This window comes from Lepidothrix coronata, unplaced genomic scaffold, assembly GCF_001604755.1.
Source record: "Lepidothrix coronata isolate B3197 unplaced genomic scaffold, Lepidothrix_coronata-1.0 Scaffold284, whole genome shotgun sequence".
NCBI classification, from domain to species: domain Eukaryota; kingdom Metazoa; phylum Chordata; class Aves; order Passeriformes; family Pipridae; genus Lepidothrix; species Lepidothrix coronata.
In genome coordinates, this window is record NW_016690464.1 from 304,493 (window position 1) to 319,953 (window position 15,461).

General features: G+C 51.4%; 1 protein-coding gene across 6 annotated transcripts in view; it reads right to left on the reverse strand.

The window, feature by feature from the left end:
- Nucleotides 1-15,461, reverse strand: part of SAMD4A (sterile alpha motif domain containing 4A) — a 100,113-nt gene that overhangs the window by 40,256 nt on the left and 44,396 nt on the right. The window lies entirely within an intron of this gene.

The window sequence follows — 15,461 nt, forward strand, 5'->3', positions numbered from 1 at the left end:
TCCACCTGTAGGATCACACATCACAGAACAGAATCATAGAATATAGAATATCCCAAGTTGGAGGGGACCCATAAGGATCACTGAGTCCAGCTCCTGGCCCTGCACAGGATACTCCCAAGGATCAATCCCACCATGTACCTGAGAGCCTTGTCCAAACACTCCTCAAGCTCTGGTAGGTTTGGTGCTGTGACCACTTCCCTGGGTTCAGGGTTGCTCTTGGGAAGACCCAGGAGTTTAACTTGATGATCCTTGTCCAACTCCTAGCTGAGGATATTCCATGATTCTGTGATTCCATACGACCCATGCTGCTGGCCAGCAGCTGACCCACCCCTCCCACCACCCCAGCACCCCCTGACCCAGAAGAAGGCTCTTACAGTAGGGCCTTTTCCCAATTAGGACCAAACCCTGCATGTCAGTTCCCGAGCACAACGGCGGTGGTGAGCAGCACTCGCCCTTCCAGCTTCGCCTTCCCAGTTCCAAGGTGTGCAACCATTTTAACAGGAAGCCACTAGATGGCTTGCTGGAAACGCCAGCAGCTCTCACTGGAACTTTCTGCAGTGGTATTTACTTCTCCACAGACCTACCCCTCCTCCAGAGCTGCTTCCTGAGCCAGCCGACGGCGTGCCCGGGACGTCTCGTGGCGAAAGGAGCACGGGACACAACATGGCACAGCTTTGGTGGGGAAGGAACTGCTTTGCTGCAGCAGAGGTGACTTTTTGGTACTCTGGGTGTGCTCCCGTGCCCGTGGGAATGCTGTGAGGTTGTTTTGGTGCTAAAATATGGGATTTGGGAAAGCAAAGCTCAGCCTAAGAGAAGCTGTAAAATGTACACAAGCGTAGTGGGACTCAAGGTCCACCAGAGCACCTCCATATTTTCCATATGCAGATGTCAGTGCTACAGGCAAAGCTTCCTGTTGGGATTAATCTGATTGATCTGTCCCCTCTCTCTTGGCCAGTGGGTGGGCTGAAAATGTGTCCTATTTTCTCCCATCCTCCTGCAGAGAGGGATGTCACCCATCCCCTCATCACCCCGGTGGGGTGGTTTGGCAGTGCTTCCACGCTGGCACAGCCAAACCCAACCCTGGCACCAGCTGGGATTCTGCAACAACTGGGATACACTGAGAAATCAAAGATCATTAAAAACAGGCCTGCAATGCCCTGCTCAAAGAAGTCAGTGCCACTTGTACATAGGAGCCAAACGCACACAGAGGAAGCAGAGCCTGGTGTGAACTGAGTGCCGAGAGGAGGAGGAGGAGGAGGATGGGGGAGGCAGGTGGCCATGGCTGGACTCCCTTTTCCTTGCATGGGGGAGAGCTGAGTGTGAAGGTCATCACTGGAGAAACACAGGATGGTGCCAGAGCTGCTTCCTTGGAACCTTGTCTCAGACCTCCAAGAGATTTGGGGGTTTAAACCACAACCCCAAAAGATGGAGCACTGACCCAAAAGCCTGTGGCTGGTAAGGGACTGAGTGCTCTTCTCTGCCCCAGCCTGGGCAGGAGCTGCTCTCCCTCTCAGCCAGCAGCAGGATGTGCACAATTAAACAAAAATGGAAAATAATTAGATCCGAAAGAGGCTTGGCTCTCTCTGAGATGGGGCGGAAGGTCAGGCTTAATCCTATCTGCCAGAAAACAGAGGCATCTGGAGAGGGCGGCACAGGAGGGAGAAAGCTGGAGCTGCCTGTGGGCAGGGGGAGAGGGGCTGGTGATCCCTCAAAGCCTCTCTCCACCCTCTCCCTGAACACAGGAGACCCTGTTTTGGCTCCCTACCTGCTCCCACGCACTCTGGGCCATCTGGGACATCTCACCCTTTACTGCCAGAACAAGCGCTCCGGGTCAGCCGCGATTAGGATGTGCCCTGGTTTTAGGGTCCCACATCCCAGGGTTTGACATGATACCTGTGGTGGGTCACACTAATCACATTAGGGCCTCATTAGTTCCCCCGGGTGCTGCTTCAGGAATGCCTGGTGCTTCCCATCACAAGGATTCTGATGTTTCATGGAATGTCACAACTACTGGTATTTGCAACAGGCAAATCTGAGCACAGAGAGAGCCCCAAAGTCAGAAACTCCCCCTTGCTGCCTTTAAACGCCTCAAAATCCCTGTCCTGCCTGTTGCTGTCATTGCCCTGACATGAGCTAAAATAACTACTGACCATGAGCACTGCAAGGAGCCAGCTCCCATCCCAGCCCTGTACTGGGAAGGGATGGGAGTTGCTGGTGCCCCCAGAGCAAAAAATCCCAATTTTCATTATTGGACATTTTCTTGGGTGAGAAGCTGAATGAGGGTGGGAATTGAAACTACCTTCTACTGTAGGATTACTTAATGACCAGGATTTTGCTGCTAGACAGCCCAGCTGATGTGTGTGCAGAGTGCCTGTGGATAAATCCAGCTCCAAATATAGCCGGGTCCTGCTTCCAAGGCTGAAACCTGTGCTTGTGCTATGAATAGGACCAACACTATCCCCAAAACTGGGGCTTCCTGACTGGGGAAAGAGGTGATGTTTGCCAATTTATTAAGCTCTCATGGGATTTCTCTGTCACAAATCTGCTTAATCTCTGCTGGATCCCTGCAAACTGTTAAGTGCCTCCACATCCAGTGGCATTGGATCCACCTCCAACGCTGCACTGCATGGGGGACATTCCTGCCTTTACTCTGGAGCTGCTTCCTGAGGGATGACAGGGTTATTCCAACCACCAGCGAGGCACATGGAGCTCCTGAAGCCGTTGATGGTGTACCAGGAACACTTGCAGTTTTCCAAAGGTAAAATCAGTCAGGATGGACAAAGGCAGGGATACACACACTCCCTGCAAAAACCAGCACGGACAGTATTTTGGTGCCCGCATTTGGAAACTCGGAAGTACCAAACTGCATCATTTTTAACTTCTATTTTAGAATTCTGCAAACAGACCTCTGGTCCCCACCTGGAAAACACCAAACCTGCCTGTGGGGATGGCCAAGAGCAGCTGTCACAGCACAGGCACAGGAACATGGGGGTGTTCCCCTGGAGAAGAGAAGACTCCAGGGAGACCTTAGAGCCCCTTCTGGTTTCTAAAGGGAGTCCAAGAGAGCTGGAAAGGAACTTTGGAATAGGGCCTGGAGGGACAGGACAAGGGGGAATGGATTCACACTACCAGAGGGCAGGGCTAGATGGGATATTGGGAAAGAATTCCTGGCTGTGAGAGTGGTGAGGCCCTGGCACAGGTTGCCCAGGGAGGCTGTGGCTGCCCCTGGATCCCTGGAAGTGTTCCAGGCCAGGTTGGATGGGGCTTGGAGCAACCTGGGCTAGCGGAAGGTGTCCCTGCCCATGGCAGGGGGTTGGAAGGAGATGGTCTTTAATGTCCCTTCCAACCCAAACCATCCCAGGATTCCATGATTATGCTGACTGGGGTTTTGACAAAGCAGGCAAGATGAATGAGGTGTAGTTTATGAGCTCATAATCAACAGTCATTTTCCAAGTGACAAAGAGGACATTCACACAGCAGGCTTGGTATCATTGCTCCTCAATGGTAAGTCAGTGCATTTAAAGGCTCCATTTGTCAGCAAATTGCTCTTAAATTACTGGTTTATTATGGCCTTGTTTTCAGTTTAACAAAGTTTTCCATAACAAGTTCTCAAAAGCCTATTCAGATAATTTGTCCAAGCAAGTAATGCCTAAGAGATAGAGTCACAGAACCATTAAGGTTGGAAAAGACCTCCAAGTTCACTGAGTCCAACCATTAATCAGGTGCTCAGATCTGAAGGGCACACTCCAAGCACCCTCCCAGCAGGGCTGAAAGCAACAGCACTCTCAGATATATTCATGGAGAAAAACTAGGAGTTTGGACTAAGAATTTAGGCTGAGATCCCTGATCTTGCCAAGTGACAAACTGCAGCATTAGGGATTGGAGGAACTGGGTGCTCCTGGATGGCAATCAAGCTCTCCCAGGGATGGATGGCACTGAGGTTTTCGTGTCTTGGATGGTCAACAGCAAACCAGAAATCCATCTGGTGCTTAGGCAGCTTGAACCTGCTTCAAGTGAGCCTGAAATCGGTGGCCCCAGAGCAAGTGATGGTTATTTCTGGGTCCGCAGGAAGGTTTTACAAGAGGCTTCCTCAGCAACCAGAAGAGGCTCCCATTGTTCGCTGTTTCCTGGATTATCAGTGCGGCACCAGCTCCGGGCGATGGGCAGAGCCACGTGGAGGCACCCACTTCTTTTGTCAGAGGCAGAAAAACCAGCACTTGGACTCCTCCTGCTGTGTAAACACCCAGCAGCACACCACTACCCACCAGCTTCTCCACATATCCATGGGAGATGCTGCACTTCCACCAAAATCACCCAAATCTGCGGTAACCAAGGCCATCGCCCATCAGCCCCAGGATCTCACACCTATTCCAGCTGCCTGGGTGCCTCCACCAGGGCAAAAGGGGTCAGGAAACCTGACCCTGCACAGGAACACAGCCCAACAACCTCTGCTTGGCCTCAACATCATCTCCCAGTGAACAGCCACCAAGAGACAAAACTCAACCCTGTCTACCAGCCACTTGTTCCAGTGGTTCCCGAGCACTTGCCTTCATTTCCAGTTGGATTTATCCGTTTTAAGATTGAATTTATCTGGCTTCAGATTCTGAACTAGATGGTCTTTAAGGTCCCTTCCAACACAAAACTTTCAGTGACTTTATGAGTGGGGTGGAGAGACCACACCCCACCTCACATGGGTGGTTTGCAGCAAAGTTAAAGCAAAAGAGCCAAAAATGAAAAGACTTCACCCACAAATCTGAATTTGCACCGAGTGTATCGACCAAGGGCAGGTTGCTGCCAGTCCCAGCCTTCCCACAACTGGATTTACTGGTCTGTGAGATGGTCCAGCTCCCCACAGTCCACCACACAAATCCTCCCTCCAGCAGTGCTGTGGATGTGAACCTCTGCCCTGGCTCCTGCTGCAGCAGCTCGACTGAAGGTGAACCACAGAGTGTTTCCAGCCAAAGGGATTTAAATTCATATTTGCAGTAATTAGCACCTGCACAGCAGCCCAGTCACAAATACTTTGTTTGGGCCAATTTACATCATTCTCTTCGTAAATCAGCCTCACTCAAAAGGCCAGCATGAAGGGAAACAAAGGGAGAACCATGTTGGAAACTCTCTGTACCCCATCCAGAGCACATCAATACCCTTGCTATTAAACCTGGCAGCCTCCTCTCTCCACCAGAGGCCAAACTATCAGAATTCCAGCATGTGCCTCCTCGTTATTGCTACTGAGGCTAATTAAAAGGAAAAAAATGTCAGTGATAAAGGCTATTGCAGACCTGCCAATTGCACAAGGCAGAGAGACAAGCTGACGTGGAAATGCTGGTCAACCTGCATCCTGCTCCTCCTGTCACCAAGACGGACGCAAAATCATGGATAACACAGGGAAGGAGGCACCAGTGATGCTTCCAAGCACCTCTGTTGTCCCTAAGGCTGCAGGGTGGTGTGTAACCCCCACCAACTTCCCCCTGCTACGTCCAACAGGTCTGAGCTTATAATTTAAGCCTGCGCTAGCACTGACCTCAGCACAGGGCGGGGGGACCTAATCCCACACGTCTGAAGGCAACGGGAGCTGTGCCAAACACCATCGTGCCCGCTGGATCCGGCACCCCTGGCTGCCTGGCACCTCCTGTGACTCCACGCTGCAGCAGCCAGGAGAGGCCAGCTCTGCATTGTGGGAAGAGCTTCCTCACAGGTCCCAAAAGCCGCTCACCCCGGCGGATAACGTGAGATTTTGCAGAGGAAAAGCCAGGAAAACCTTGCAGTTGTCAAGGTTTTTGGCCTTTTGCTGTCACTCCCTCCCATGCAGGTCTAACAATCCGACCTGTGGAGAAATTTGGGAAGCAGTGGCGAAGCTCTTTCCCTGCAACACGCCTGGGAGCTTGTTGAGGAGCTGGGAACAACCAGAAGACCTGCAAACAAGCCCTGCACACCAGGAGGCTCAGAGACTGAGACTGGTGGGAATCAGGGCTCTGAACTCCTCCTGGAGCACCCCCCCAACAGCTGTGAACCTCCAGGTCCAAGGTGCTCAGTGCTATCCCAGCTTCCTCAGGAGATAAGGATATAAAAAAGCAAGCATTCCCCTTTCCCTGTCCAGTCGCTTCCTGCTCAGATTTAAGCGCAGATGACCTCTCTGAAGGACAGATGGACATTTTTTGTCCATCACACCCATGAGGGGAGGACAGACAGACATCAATCTGTGCCTTGCAACACACAAGGCACGTGCCCCATCTCCCCTCTCCAGCGCTCACATCCCAACTTGCATCCCGCCTCCGTCACGGTGCCGAGGAGCACCAGCACTCGATGGAAAACTTGCCAGTGGTGCTCTGCAGCCTCTGGGTTCACATGGTGCTGGCTCTCCTCCGTGTTCCCAGCAGACACATCACACTCTTAAGAGGCTAAAAATACATCAAGTACTTTCCCAATGTTTCTTTTCCACCCAAGCGGCTGCTGCAGGGAAGCTCCGAGCAGGAGGGGAGGTGAACTGAGTGGATACAGGGAAGAGAGGCCAGGAAAATGGAGCAATAGGTACAGCATGTCCAGCAAAATGAGGTGGCTGGGGAAGTCCCTGCTGCAGACAACACTGGTTCCTTGGATAAACAAAGGCAGGAGCCACAGCCGTGAAAAGTGAAACATTTCTGCCTGTAGAGCAGGATTTAAGGCCAGGTTGGACAGGGCTTGGAGCAACCTGGTCAATGCAAGGCGTCCCTGTCCATGGCAAGGGGTTGGAATGAGGTCATTTTTAAGGTCCCTTCCAACCCAGACCATTCTGTGATTCTATGATTCAGCCCTGACAGGAGCACAGAATAATTCAGGAAGGAGCATCTTCTCCATCTTTAATAACCAAGATTAAGAAGCTCCAGGTAAATTAACTACGGAGTGTCCCTTCAATTTGTTAAATGTTGAGAATTTAATCACCAAACCAAATTCTGTCCCAAAGACACAACCTTTTTGCAACTGCTCCCAGCATCCCCCTGTGTGCAATGGGCAAGTCCTTTCACTACCCATTGCCAAGGTATTTTGAAGGCACTTCATTTTGGAAGAACAGCAATTGCACAGAATCCCAGAATGGTTTGGGTTGGAAGGGACCTTAAAGCCCATCTCATTCCACCCTCTGCCATAGGCAGGGACACCTTCCACTATCCCAGGTTGCTCCAAGCCCCATCCAACCTGGCCTTGAACTCTTCCAGGGATGGGGCAGCCACAGCTTCCCTGTGTAACTCTTTCCACCATTTCTTACAACTCCAAAGCCAGGTTAAGGAGATGCAACCATATGGCAAGCAACTTCTGGGGGAAAACCCCCCCAAACAAACCCCTTCCCCCAAAAAAACTCTTGTAGGGGATAAGACATTGGCCCTACTCGAATTGTTACCCTTTTAAAGCCAGTTCTCCTCGGGCAGCAAGTTCAGTTCAGCTGTTTCTCACTGGCAGTTCCCTTCTCCACCAAGCTCTCCAAAGCAACAGCATCCCCATCAAGTGTTAGCAGGAATTGGGAACATCGGCACTGAACCAAGGCTCAAAGACAACCCCCAAAGAGATCATGGGATCATTTAGGTTGGAAAAGACCTCCAAGATCATCAAGTCCAACCTGTGACCAATCTCCACCTTGTCACCCAGCCCAGAGCACTGAGTGCCACGTCCAGTCGCTCCTTGGACACCTCCAGGGATGGGGATTCCACCACCTCCCTGGGCAGCCCTTTCCAACGCTTAAAGTCCCATGAAAAAATGCTTTCTGAGAAGAGATTCTGGGATCTTCTCATCTCATCACCCCAAACAGGCTGATGAAACCTCACCAGCAGACAGAGCAAGGCAGGGAGCTCAGCGCTCTCCATCCAATTTGCAAACTCACAGTGGGAGCAGATACCCATTATTTTGGCCAGGCACAGAACAAACGGGGAGATCCCCTACCAAAACATCCCTTAATTCCCGCTGAGAGCCGCAAGGACAGAAGAGCCCAGTTCCACTGTGAGCAGAAATAAGTAAGATTTTCATACTTTTGCCGCTATTTTCCCCCTCTGCCTCCCCGAGCTTGCCAGAGCTCCAGTCATTAGGAGGCTGTTTGTACAAACCCAGATGTATTTTTAGCACCAGAGAATTGCATGGCACAATCATTAAGGAGCTTCTGCAGACAGCAACAAGAGCAAGGATTTTTCCTTCTCTAAATTGGCTCCAGCCACCACAGTTTTCAGCCCAAAGCAGACTTTCAGGAAATTCAGAAGGAGCGGGGAGTCTTTTTCCATGACATATTTAATACCGAGCTGAAGAACACTCGATTTTCACACCGTGCATCCGATGGGAGGTTTTATGGATTTGTTTTCCAGGCTGTACTGTTGCACACTTTTGCTATGGATCATAATACCGTGTATTATCACAACACTCCCTAGCAACAGGACTTTAATTTAGTGCAGAGATTTCCAGTGCTGAGAGCATTTCACTGACTCAGAGCAAAGATGACACGCTGGGAAACCTTATCAAAAGCCCCACGGGTGCCAAGGGAACCTACACTGCATGAATGATGGTATTCCATCTCCACAACGCAGCGTGGCCGGCACTGGCACAGAGAACACCTTGGGAAGGAGGAATTTGCTGCACTGATTTCACAAGCCACAGTCCAGCCAGCGTGGAGTGATGTCTACACTGATGAGAGTGGTGAAGGAGAGTGAAAATCCAACAAGTTCTGTCTGACTGCTCAGTGCTCGGTCGTAAAAATGTGGGAAATGGTTCAGTGTCAGAAATAAGAGCTCAGAGTCATGTGGGGCATGAGCAAGGATGGGATCCCACCTCCTGCTTTCCACCCAAAGGCCAGGAGGAGGACAGACATTTGGCAGACAACCTCCTGTGAGATCTGTCCTGAAGAGTGAATCCAACCTGACCCCAGACAAGGGCACACAGCGGTGGTTTCCCTTTACTTGCTGGAGCCCACAGACTCCTGGGCATCACAGGCATCCTGCTCCCAAGCCAGAGAAGGGGAGGACGGACTTTGGGAAGAGCAGGAAATAGTGCCGGGGTCCCACCTGACCCCAAAGCTGCAAAACCCCCGTCAGTGCTGTGGACACCCTGAGGTGAGGTGATCCTCCCTCTCTGCCCACTGGGGCAGGAGAGCAGGAGAAAGCAGGAGCACCATCCATGGGTGGGTGGAGGAAGGATATTGTGGCAGAAACGACTCCAAACCCCCGTCCCTCTTGGACAGCGGAGCGGAGGGGAATCCATCAGCCCTCGTGCATGCAACGAGGAGACAGAAATATCAGAGCAGCCGTGCCAGGTCTGAGGGACAAAGATATCCCGATGAGATCCTGGGTCAAGTGGCTTTTGTTGGCTGCTGTGCAAAGCCAGCGGAGATCAGCTGGCCTGTAGGGGCAGCCAGGCCCACAGCGATGGGATGGGCCAGCAAGGATTAAACCCACAATGAAACAGGGGCATGAAGATTCCTTCCAGGAGTCCCAGCACTCCCAGGAGCCAACCGGCTCAGCCACAGCAAAACTCTGCTGTTTTTGCCGCATCTGGGACCTGGGGAACAGGTGGGAAATGAGTTCACTGCCTGCTTTCACTTACACTGGGGTTATGTAGCTCACATGCCTCAGCACGCTCTTGAATCCAGACCTTCAGTGGAATTTCCTAGGATGCAGGAAGCCAAAGGAATAAACCACGCAATTTCTGTATCTCTTCTTTGAGCCTAATCCATAAAAACAACCCAATCTTTCAGCAAGGAGACTACAGGCACTACCACAAGCAGGGAGGAAACACTCCTCTGACTTCTTGATTTCAATTGCAAAAAGCCTTTTAGCAAAAGCTCAATTGAAATGCAGATAAGTTTCTTCAAAGGCTAAAAAAACCCCCATATATATATATAAAAAATTATCTGAATGCCATAACGGTGTTGCCTAAAATGGATGAAGGATTTAGAAGGGGAGAAAATAATACTAAAAATAAGTTATGAAGGGTATGTAAGGTATTGATATACAGCACATGGTTTAAACTGTTAATCATTGAACAGATTCCAGTATAAAAATAAAGAGACTGAAGCTGCACATAATGGAGGAGTTGCTCTATTTATAAACTTCTCTGTGCAAAGGGCAGCGAGGGCTGGGATGAGCCGGCAGAGGAGGAAGAGGGACGCTGCTACGGAGCCCACATTTGAGGGAAAATACAACAGGGGTCTTGTATTATTATTATTTTTTTTAAGCATTGTCAACAAAATCAAACCGAGTTGTCCAGGAGCCCGTGTGCCCCAGCCATGTGAGCAGCATTTCCAGCCCTGGCATGTGACAGCTCTCCCAATTTAGCCAGTAACCGACTCCCTCTGACCTGTAATAACACCGCTCCCAAATTAGAGCCCTCAATTTGAGTTGGCTCCGGTCCTTCCCTCCCAGCGACATAAAGCATCCTTTTTCCCCGCGCTCTCTCCCCGAACATTCCTAATCCTGTCCTCTCGCACTGCCAACTCAAACTCCCATTTCAGCCTTTTCCTATTTTTTTTTTTGGGAGGGGGGGAGGGAGGGGCGAAGGGGGTGCAGGCAGCAAAAAAGGGCAGGGAAAAAAAAAGCCCGGTGGAAAAACACCAAGAGACAAAAAAACAACAACAAAATCAGACAAAAATTCCAAGTTGGTGACATTCAGCTGGAAAAGCTCAGTGACTCACATGCAAATAAAATCTGCCCAAACTCACTGCTGCATGACGCAGGCCACTGGCTTCGGCATGAGAAAGGGCCGGGATGAAATCATCCACAATTAAATGGGAGCTTGGAAGGCTGCAAAAAGCGGCCGCATCAGCGCGGCTCCCCCGGCTTAGTAGGGAACACAAAGGAAGGAAGTTCAGCGGAGTGAGAACATCCCCCTTTTCCCCTCCTTTCCACCGACACCTCTCACCATCAGTCATTCCCGAACGCCGGGGCGGCTCCTCCGGCATCACACGTCGGCGCTCGGCTCCGGCAGAGCCGCTCGCTGCCAGCTTTTAATGGGCTTTCCTGGAATACTCACTCAAAAGTAAAATAAAATTAATCGTGGCTATGTAGCGAGGTAACCCCCCCCTCACCCCAGCCAGCGGCTCCTTCCAGAGGTTTCTGTCCTGCTCTTTGCAGAATGGGCCTGAGATACTGGAGAATTAACATTCTGGACCGAATCCAGTCCCTCCTCAACTCCCCCACATACAGATTTCAATCTCAGTTCTCAGGTTTTCTCTCGCATTGCAGCAGTGCTTTAAACCTTAGGAGTTCTGAAGCCACGTCATAGAAACGCACTTGGAGTGATCTGCAGCTCAGGGGTGAGGCAGGGAATGGGGTGCCGGGGGTTCCCCTTATCCCACCACCAGCACCAAGCCTGCATCCTACCCCTTCAACACAGCCCTTCCATGGGGTTGTGCCATGAACCAGGTCACTGGCCTCCTCCAGGATAAAAACAGTATCATGAGGGGGAAGAATAAACTCAAAAAGGTCATTTTAACCTGGGTCAGGAATCACAGCATGGTTCTGCAAAAGGCTTTTGGTGCTCCACCTGAGAAGGGAAAATAAACCTGGAAACAAGTGCAGGCCTCTCTGCATACCCAAAAATGCTGCTCTGGGGATCATCTGGTGAGCATCTCCCCTCTGTTCCGCTCTGGTGAGATCCCACCTGGAGTTTGGTGTCCAGCTCTGGGGCCCCCAACATCAGGACAGTGGAGCGAGTCCAGAGGAGGCCATGGAGATGCTCCAAGGGCTGGAGCAACTCTGCTATGGAGAAAGTCTGAGAGAGTTGGGGTTGCTCAGCCTGGAGAAGGCTCTGGGGACATCTTAGAGCCCCTTCCAGTACCTAAAGGGGCTCCAAAAGAGCTGGAGAGGGACTCTGGACAAGGGCCTGGAGGGACAGGACAAGGGGGAATGGCTTCCCACTGCCAAAGGGCAGTTAGATGGGATATTGGCAAGGAATTCCTGGCTGTGAGGGCGGTGAGGCCCTGGCACAGGTTGCCCAGAGAAGCTGTGGCTGCCCCATCCCTGGCAGTGTCCAAAGCCAGGTTGGATGGGGCTTGGAGCAACCTGGGATAGTGGAAGGTGTCCCTGCCCATGGCAGGGGTTGGAATTAAATGATCTCTAAGGTTTCTTCCAACCCAAACCAGTCTGTGATTCCATGATCCATCAAGGATGCAGGAGGACAGTACTCCAAGCATTCAGAGTCGTCACCACCCCTCCCTCATCTCAGGATAACACAAGGAGAAACCAGGTGACCAGCTGCACAGTTATTGGGAAAGTGGGGCCTGAGGTGTCTGTCCCTGGCATTAATCACAGAGCTGTGCTTTCAGAAGATTCCAGCCCAAGCCAAAGGCTCTTCAGCATTCCCTTGCTCCGGCCTGCAGTGGCTGCAGGAGCAGGGTGTGAACAGATCCATAAAAGGGAACTGGGAGACAGGAGCCTCCTGCCAGAGAGCCTACATTTGCTCCAGAGGAATCTGCACCTCCCGGGGAAAAAAAAAAAACTATAAAAATAATATCTGGAGGTCTGCAACTGGGGAAAGGTTGTGACAGCCTGTGGGACCTGACTGCGCCCGGGCCATCTGGTCACCCACCCCCGGTGACACTGCCCTCCCCTCGCCACCAGATGCTAATTCCTTTCATCCTGCCTGGCCCTCCACTGGTGTAATTTTAGGTCTGTGAATAGGCCCATCTGCCTTTGAGATGCTCGTTTATTTTTGGTTAAGCCCCCCCTTTCACCGCTCCCTCCTTAAGGGAAGCCCAAGGCAGGCGCTGTCGGGAACGGTGTTCCTTGTGCTCCTTGTCCGGTCCTCTAATCAGCAGGAATGAAGGAGCTGTCTGCAGGATGCTCTGCGCCGCTGTCACTCCTCACACTGGGGGTGTCATTACCTTCAAAGCGTTTTGCAAACGCTTTTTCCTTCCTCACCACAAAGTAGTAATTATTCCCTTCTCCCTGAGTGCGGTGGGCTTGGTCCAGCACCCTGGAGCTCGGCCAAGACGTGCTCAGCAAAATTTAACAAGGCCAAAGTACAGCTTAAACAAACTGGTTCCTATCTTGGGATGTTGGGGGGCTGCCACCGTTGCTTCCTGTCCCCCAGCAGATGTGGAAATGGTGAAAATAAAAATAAATGCTGGGACGGCACCGGCCAGTAACGTCATTCCCACGTATTGAGAGGAAACGCGATGCCCGGGAGAAAAGAAGTTTTAAGGGGAGTTTTGCTTTTACACAGATCTAAGTGCTATGGATGAAAGTCACTGTCACAATTATGGTAAATAATAATTAGCAAAATAGTGCATAAAAATGCTGCAAACCCCCTCGTGCCCGAGGTGTCTCCGGTCCTGCCAGGCACCACCGAGCCACTGCGGAAAGAGGAAAACGGGAGTTGGAGGGAAAAGGTTGTGTGCCATGTCATGTCCATGGCTGCTGGCACTGCTCTCTCAAAACTCAGCATCTCAGACCTGAAGCAGTTCCCTGGATCCCCCTCAGCAAAGCTTTTACCCGGGAGCAGAAAGGAGCTGGGAAGGGAGAACCTCCTTGTGGGTCCCAGGGTGCCTTCCTCGGGTGGCTCTGGGTGTGCAACAACACACTCCTGGTTGGGGTGACCTTATGGATGCTCCCAGCCACAGCTGCACATGGATCACAGCAAGGCCATGGGAGACCCCACCATGCCCAGGGCTCAGCCCACCTCTTGGGATGAATGTTGGATTCAACTCTTGGGATAAACAGTGGATCCCCCTCCATGTCCCAGCCAAAGGCATCCAGGACCGCTCAGGAGGTCAGCAGGCAGCATGAGCTGAACCTGTGCATCTCCCAGCAATGAAATCACTAATTTTACTTGTTTTTAAGATTTTCACAAGCATCTGGAGCAGGTGGGAAGAGCGTTCCTGCCCCACAGGTAACCCCTTCCATGACCAATCTTCTTGCACAAATCCAGGTTGCACAAACCTTGTGCAGCTCTCCCAGAACTGTGGGGTTTTTTTTAAGATGAGAAAGGTTGTGGTTCAGTCTGAGGTTTGGCCCAGTTCTCAGCAATCTTATCAAATCTTCAGGAGCTACATGGACATGGAGCCTATTGCTGGAAGTCAGTGTTAGACACCAGAGAACACCCACGTGGAGGAGCCTCCCCTTGCTGCACACCCCTCACATGCCGAGGAGCAAGAGCCTGTTAATGCTGCCAAGCTCCTCACAGGGAAAACACAACCAGGGCTTCAAAAAAAGAAGAAAATTTCTGTGCAGGATTTGAGGTGTTAAATTGAAGCCCTGGCTTTGGCTGGCCACAACTCTGCCCTGCAGGAGTCTGGGGAAACACCTGGTTGCTCATTGCTTCAAATTCTCTGCAGTAAATAAAAGAAAAAGTAATTTAGTGGCTCTGATCAGATCTCAGATTTGACAAGATTTCCTCCCTGGGTAAAAACTGACCCATTTTGCTTTGGCTCTAAGGTATGGGGAACAGAAAACCACAATAGCTTGGCTGTGAATTGAGGACAAGCAGCTACGCCCCCACACTGGGATGCAGGAGTTCCAGAAGGATTCGGGGGATGCAGAAATCCCTCCCTCCCCCTCCCTGCCGCTCACATCACCCAGAGGGAAGCACTTGACCAAAGCCAGCGATGAGTCACCACGAGGAGGAGACTTTCTAATTTCACCCTCTTTGATCCTGCCCTGAAGTGCCAACGTCAAAGAGGAGAGAGGGGAGAGCCGGGGCTGAGTCAGGGAGGACTGAAAATCTGTGCGTCTACAACACAGACATTCAAAGCAAAGTGAAACTCCTCTTTCCTTGGGAACCCCCCCCCCCAAAAAAAAAAGCGACTTGGAAGAGCTGGCTCTCCCCAAGCAGAGCAGAGGCACTCAGCTGACTCCCTGTATCTTTCCCAGCTGTACAAGAACTCCTAAGGCAGGAACACGGGGTTAAAACACACCTTTCCCTGGGAAACTCACCTTTCCCTGGGGAATTCGCTACATTCCAGTCCTGCCCGCAGCAGTTGGCTTTTCTTTCCTTTATAACCAGCCTCACATTTTGTTTTTCATGTACCCACAAAATGCTGCAGGACCTCGAAACAAAGGGCGCTGTTGTTCCCTCAGAATGACACCGCTGTTCGCCCGGATTTTACTGATATCTCACAAAAACACCCCAGGAGCTGCAAGGATTCTTTGGGGGGGGGGCTAAAACAATGTGACAGCACTGCAGTCACAGCTATTTCACCAGCAAGGTCTCCACGATGCTCTTTCCACCCAGAACACGTCGCAGGGTCAGCGTGAACACTGAAGTTAAAGGACGAAGAAGAACGTCGGTCCTTGCAATTGCACATTCCTGCTGCCTGGCGGGATGGTTTGGCCATGCCTGGTTCGTGATGCCCATCACAGGCCCCAAAATGACGTTGAGGAGCCCAGCTCCTGTCCCAGCTCTGAGCAATTATGAGTTTGACACTTAGAGCCTGAAACCTGAAAAGCTTTCACCACTAAATGCAAGTTTTCACTGAAACCAAAATCCTCCTCCTGTCCCAGATGACTCCTGGG